The sequence below is a fragment of the Trachymyrmex septentrionalis genome, unplaced genomic scaffold (genome assembly GCF_001594115.1).
Source record: "Trachymyrmex septentrionalis isolate Tsep2-gDNA-1 unplaced genomic scaffold, Tsep1.0 scaffold13, whole genome shotgun sequence".
Lineage (NCBI taxonomy): Eukaryota > Metazoa > Arthropoda > Insecta > Hymenoptera > Formicidae > Trachymyrmex > Trachymyrmex septentrionalis.
This window is the reverse complement of record NW_017304438.1, coordinates 306,055-312,098: the sequence shown is the minus strand read 5'-3', so window position 1 is coordinate 312,098 and position 6,044 is coordinate 306,055. Positions and strand designations below refer to the sequence as shown.

Sequence of the window (6,044 nt, the reverse complement as noted above, 5' to 3'; positions counted from 1 at the left end):
TTTATGACAAAGCTACTATATCGATATATGTAATAACGTCATCGTAAAGCACACACAGTTTACACGGCATCTAACATATCAGAAATTATAACTAGGGATACACAGGATATCTTTCCTAGATATCCGGTGTATATTCCTAATTATAACATCGAATGTTATAACTTCGGTGTAAATCGAGTCGTGTAAACGTACCTAGTCTAGTAGGCTGTTTCCCAGCTAGAACATAGAACATTACACTGTGCTTCACTATGTAAAATTCTTGCTGGAACGCAGTTTAGTTTTATACTCTGTAACACCAGAATGTATTGTAGTCTTCTATTTTTATTTCTTATAATTATATTTAGCGTATCAATAATATATATAGATTTATGATTTTTATTTAGACTTAAGTTATAATTTTTTCAGAATTGGCAATTTTTAATGGTTTTATTACGAAGCAAGTACAGCTATCAAATAACTTTTTGAAAAGTTGATAACATTGATATATTTTACACGTTCGTACTTAGCTTTTTACAGTGTCGAGCAGTGTAACATTGTGTGAGCTTTCCAGAGGCACAAATCGACACAAGAATCATTCTGTCTGTTTCTTACTGATTATCGAACAAGGATAGGCTGATTCTTGCATCAATTTGTGTCTTTTGCTGGGAAGCTCTCTTTGTGTAAGACACAGTGTTCCATTATGTTATCGGTGTATGTTGTTAGAAAGCACCCCACGTCCATAGGGAAGAGGAAATAAAGCCTATTCTACAATGTGCTCTTTGTTTTCTGTTTCTTGATTTTCCCGTCTTTGCAATCGTTTTAGTTCGGATCTACAATAGATTTTTAAGCCTTAAGTCGTAAGAAATGGACGAATCACAATCGATTATTCTTCTCCCATTTGGCTGTAATTGATTAGTTTCTTACGGCTTAACACTTAAAACACCTATTGTAGATCCGGACTTATCGACAATTGTATTTCTTGCTACAAGTTTCCTATTTCTTCCGAAATTCGTTAACTTTTATCTCGGACGACATAAAACAAAAAACCGGATAAGAAGCAAAAAGACAAGATGTAAAAAATAGTAAAAAGCAAGAAACAGAGGACAAAAAGCACATGTAGAATAATTATTAGACTAATAATTATTAAATCTACAATAGATTTTTAAGCCTTAAGCCATAAGGAATGGACGAACCATAGTCAATTATTCTCCTCGTATTCGATTGTAATTGGTCAATTTCTTACGGCTTAAGGCTTAAAAATCTATTGTAGATCCGGACTAAAGGATATCTGGATCCCCGTTAAGTCTTCGCTAGCACGTTTTTAATCCTTGCTTTTCAGAGATTGAATTTCAGATTTACGACGCTTTGCAGGATTGTCTGTGCAATTTTACGCGACGGCAAACAGTCTTTATATCCCGATATAGAAATTGTTACGCGAAACAAAACGCGTAGCGATGTGCAAAATCCATTAGTTCTTACTCGGTTAAAGTTCGGACAATCCGCGATTGTTCCTCGACAATAAGAAAAAAAGAAAAAAAAAGGAAAAGGAAGGAAAATGTTCTCATCTCAGCGTTTAAACTTTCAAAGTCCTCCACGCGAGGGTGTCGTCGCCATCACTAGAAAACCGCGGGAGCCAAAGCAGCCCCCCACCCTTGCACGCTCTCATCGCGTCGTCGCGTTGGGGCCTACTAGCTAGCTAGCGGCGTAGCGGGCCTCAGTTCGCTCGGCTTCGACTCATCTTGGCTCAGTAGCGTGACGAGCGTCGATTGTGTCGATCCGCGTATGCTCCGGTGCTACGTGCGTCTCTCGTGAGTGTCAGTTCCCTTTCAATCATCGCTTCGTGACATCCACCTCTCTATTCCGTCTGGTTATCGTCGTCATCTTATCTCGTCTCCTTTCTCGCGCGAAAAAAAAAAAAAAAAAAAAAAAACAACTGAGGCGCGGTCGAGTCGAGTTGAGTCGAGTCGAGCCGGGACCGAGACCGAGAGTCCGAGACGCATGTGCCATCGATACGGTCGGTGAACGACGAACGGCAGGAGCCAACAATCGAGGGAAGCAGAAACTCCGCGGTGAAGGAGCGGAAGCGGACGAGAGAAAGAGAGATATAAAAGAGTAAGAGGTAAAGAGAAGTCGGCGGTTTCAGCTTCCTGTTCGTGCTTATCGGCGGAACGCGGCATACTGTCGATGCGACGTTGCGAATTCCATCTCCGGATAATATGCGTTTTGCCCCTGTCCTTCTGAATGATACATCAGCAGGCTGAACCGTTTAAAAACGACGAATTCTGGAAAATCCTAGATGATCGGAAGTGCCGCATCAGCTTTTAAATATCTTTATAGAGAAAAGAGATTTCATCCTCTGCCATAGGTACCTGTCTTTATCCGAGTTGAAGTTGTGTAGTAGACGAAGGTTCAACACCCCCCCTCGCCCCTCCCTTGGCAATAAAGAGCGCATAGGGATGTGACGAGGATGAAGAGTCTCTATGTCAAGATGTAAACTCGAGTTGTTTGTTCGATAAACCAAATTCGGAACGTCGCGACGTTTCTTATTTCTTTTTTTTTTTTGTATACTCCATTCTTTCTTGCATACCTCGTATCTACCGTAACCTTCAAAAAGTTACAGTGGGAATTGAACAACGATCCAAATATTATCTCGTATCTCAAGAAGACACCCCTGAATTTGATGCTGTTAAATTAAGACCTAAATTAAGCAATGAAATTAAATCGATTTGCTGTCGAACCAAAGTCAATGTCTCCAAACTAAACAGAGTTTCACAATCTCGGGATGTATCAGGATAGTTCTTAACCGCAAGAGAACACTTCGTATTTTGTCTACGATCTAGACAGAATTGATTAGTCGGCGTCGGCGACAGAAAGGGCGGCGGACAACTCGATTTACCCCAATTCGGACTGCACGAGTCGCCGCCGTCACGATTCCCTGCAGGACGAACGCAATCGGGATTCCCTGTGCGTGTAAACTCCCCGCGGGAGAGCTTGCGCAGCCTTGAAGGGCTTACGCCAAGGGTCAGTTCCCATGGTGACCGTGGTGGAGGCGGAGAGCCCTTCGTGGGGCGAACAGGGCGGGCAGACGGGTGCTTGGCTTCGCGCGCGGCGTGAAAATTGCTGTCGGCGCCGCGGCCTTCGCTACTATTTTTACCGGCCTTCGCGTGCGACAGCGGGGTTGCGAGTGAGTTCGTTTCGTGCGGAAGCACCGAGTGGTGAGTCACCAACGTGTGCTCTGATTTCTCTTCGTTTTGCTTGCCTGCCTGCCTGCCTGCCTGCCTGCTTATCTGCCTGCCTGCCTGCCTTATCTGTCTGCCCGTTGGGTGGGGTCGGATCCGCGTTTTAAGGGCGTACGGTATGACATCGAGGAGAAGTAATTAGGAAAAAGCAGAGAGTCGATTCACTCCTCTGTATATTTTATTCAGCCCGCGTTTTCCTATTCCGTGAGAATCGATTTGTTCTATTCGACTAATGTTGTTCATGGTTTGTGTAAACTTTCCTTCCATCTCCATGAAATCGAATGGAAGTCTAGTATACAGACACAGTGTAGTAGAGGTATAAACATTCGATTGCTCAATTCTTTCCTTTTCTTTTCTTTTTTTTTTGCGGTGATCCTAATCCGTGATCTCCAATCAGGCCTTTTTACGACGGAAGAGTCAAGAGGCTTAATGAGGTATTTTTAAGTGTAACGTCAAATTCAGTGCACCAATGGATTCATTAACAACTCGAAACATTTATCCCAAAGACCTTCGACAAAATCTATCACTTGCTTATACAGCTAATCACATATAGCAAGTAAAAGTTAACTCATTTTTTTCATCGCTGAATGCGTTCTTCCCCGAAATCGAGACGTAAGCCTATTCTACAATATGATCTTTGTTTCCTATTTCTTGCTTTTTTCTCCTTTTGCGACCGTTTTAACTGTGTGTGGTTTTTATAATCATTTTATGTTTATCATAATAATAAAAAAAGTTTATAAACGATTTTAATAGTTTTATGACATCAAGAAAAATTCAAGAATCAAACTTAATTGTATTTCTTGCTACTATTTTTTGTTTCTTCCGGAGTTCGTTAACTTTTATCTCGGCGACAGAAAACAAAAAACTAGATAATAAGCAAAAAGACTAGATGCAAAAAAAAAACAAGAAACAAAAAACACATTGTAGAATAGACTGTATAGTTGAAATAAAATAAACATATATATATTTTTCATTTCAACTTACTGCACTGTGTGCATCAGTTCTGACAGTGCGCGAATAAAAAAACAGATTTATTATAAACGAACGTCTTTTAAAAATTACATTAAGATTTTTTTTTACCGTATCTGGCATTATAAATTTTTAATTTAAAGTAAATGTAATTTTTTATAATATACTCGTTTAGATATTTTTTTCGAGAACTCGCATTAATATACTATTACGAGCCGAAACAAAGTCCATCGATAGTTGTTGTGTGAAAAAATGAATAAATGTCTAGAATAAATATACAATATAATGTCAGGCTGGCGTTATCATGAGATTAATGCATTCGCGAGAGTAACAATCGTGGCCATTTAACTCGTCGTTAGTAAGGCGGAGTACGATAAATCGCAGATACTATAATTGTAACATTTTTATAACCATTTCATATTTGTCATAATAATAAAAAGTTTTTAACGATTTTAATAGCTTTATTGATATAACATCAAGAAGAGTTTAAGAATCAAACTTAATTTAAAATATTCTAAAAATTCCAAGATATTTGGATTTAAATTTAATGTTATTAGGATTTAAATGTCACATTATTAGATTTCTTAATAAATCCTACTTTTTATAGTAATCGCGCTATACATATAGGTAACCGTATGCATACATATAACTTGTGTGGTGGGTAATGTGCACATTGCACCTTTGTTCCTTTCTTCCATTTACCAAAGGGAATACGACGAGACATAATACATTCATCACAACTAGTTTAGAATGGTTGCTTTCGCCAACTTCGAAATAACGTGGCTTCTAGCAATTTCAAATTATACGAGAAAGTGTAATTATATCTAATCATTATAGCGACGAAGAAGTGCTCTCGGCTGTAATGTACAACGCTTATCTCTTTGTTACACAAATTTTTGTTATACGTATCTTGTTGAATCTTAGTACTTTTTTGTGGTTTCAAATCTAAAGTTGAACTTTAAAAAGTGAAAATGATAGATTTAATATGATATATATCAAATTAAACAAATTAAACTTATATGTACGTGTTACACATAACTGATATTTTTTAAAGGTTTTTTTGTCTAGGCTTCTAATTTTAAATTTGCAGTCAAAAATTTAAAGTCATCTTGTATCTTTGCTTGTTTTAATGAAAAAATCTTATTTTTAGTAAACTCATAAGGGGGAACAACCAACTACTCCCTCCGATTTCAATAAGTTTTGGACGTTTAAATATAGACAAAAATAGGAGACACGTTTTTTAGGGAGTGGTTCAATGGCTCACCGCCAGTCACAGCGATTTCTGCGTAGGGAGTTTTTAAAAAATTTTATTTCTAGCGCTGTGATTGGCTTGTGCACAATTGGTTCATATACAATTGATATGCACTCGGTTATAGAAAGGTAACACTTTTTCATGGTTTTCGATGAATTTTGGAATACAGCTTGCTGGAACGATTGATTCTTATTTATAGATCTAACCATTTACGTTCAACCGTTCTACGAGTAAGACTGACAATAAATTCCAAAATCCATCGAAAAAAAGTGTTGCAACCTTTTTGTGACCGGCTGTACAACTCGTTTTTTTATATGCGCTGAGTCACACATTAAGACGTTTGCCTAGGTGGCGCCCCACTTAACCAAATCTTAATGAATAAATTGTATAATAATGCCGTTATTTATACGTTTTCAAAATCCGCAAGAAAAAATTTTTGCGCTTATTTTGTTTAGCTAAAAAAAATTTTGTGGAGAGCTGAGTAAGCTGTCAGTCAGCCCCCTCCCCCTCCTCACTTATTAACAGTCGATTTGGAAAATCAAATACACAGGATCTATGCGCTTTCATGTTCATATAATTTTAATTTTTGCGCTGCAACTCTTAAG

The 6,044-nt window shown here is 38.1% G+C and overlaps 1 protein-coding gene across 3 annotated transcripts in view; it reads left to right on the top strand.

Annotated features, from left to right (window-relative positions):
• The first annotated feature begins 1,692 nt into the window (after positions 1–1,692).
• LOC108756941 (protein singed) overlaps positions 1,693–6,044 on the top strand; it is a 30,547-nt gene continuing 26,195 nt past the window's right edge. The window contains exon 1 of one of the 3 annotated variants that reach the window (XM_018501146.1): positions 1,693–2,091. The gene's annotated coding sequence lies outside the window, so the exon portion shown is untranslated. Of the gene's footprint in view, positions 2,099–3,079; positions 3,195–6,044 lie in introns of those variants that run through there. The other 2 variants (XM_018501145.1, XM_018501147.1) reach the window with 2 other exon arrangements.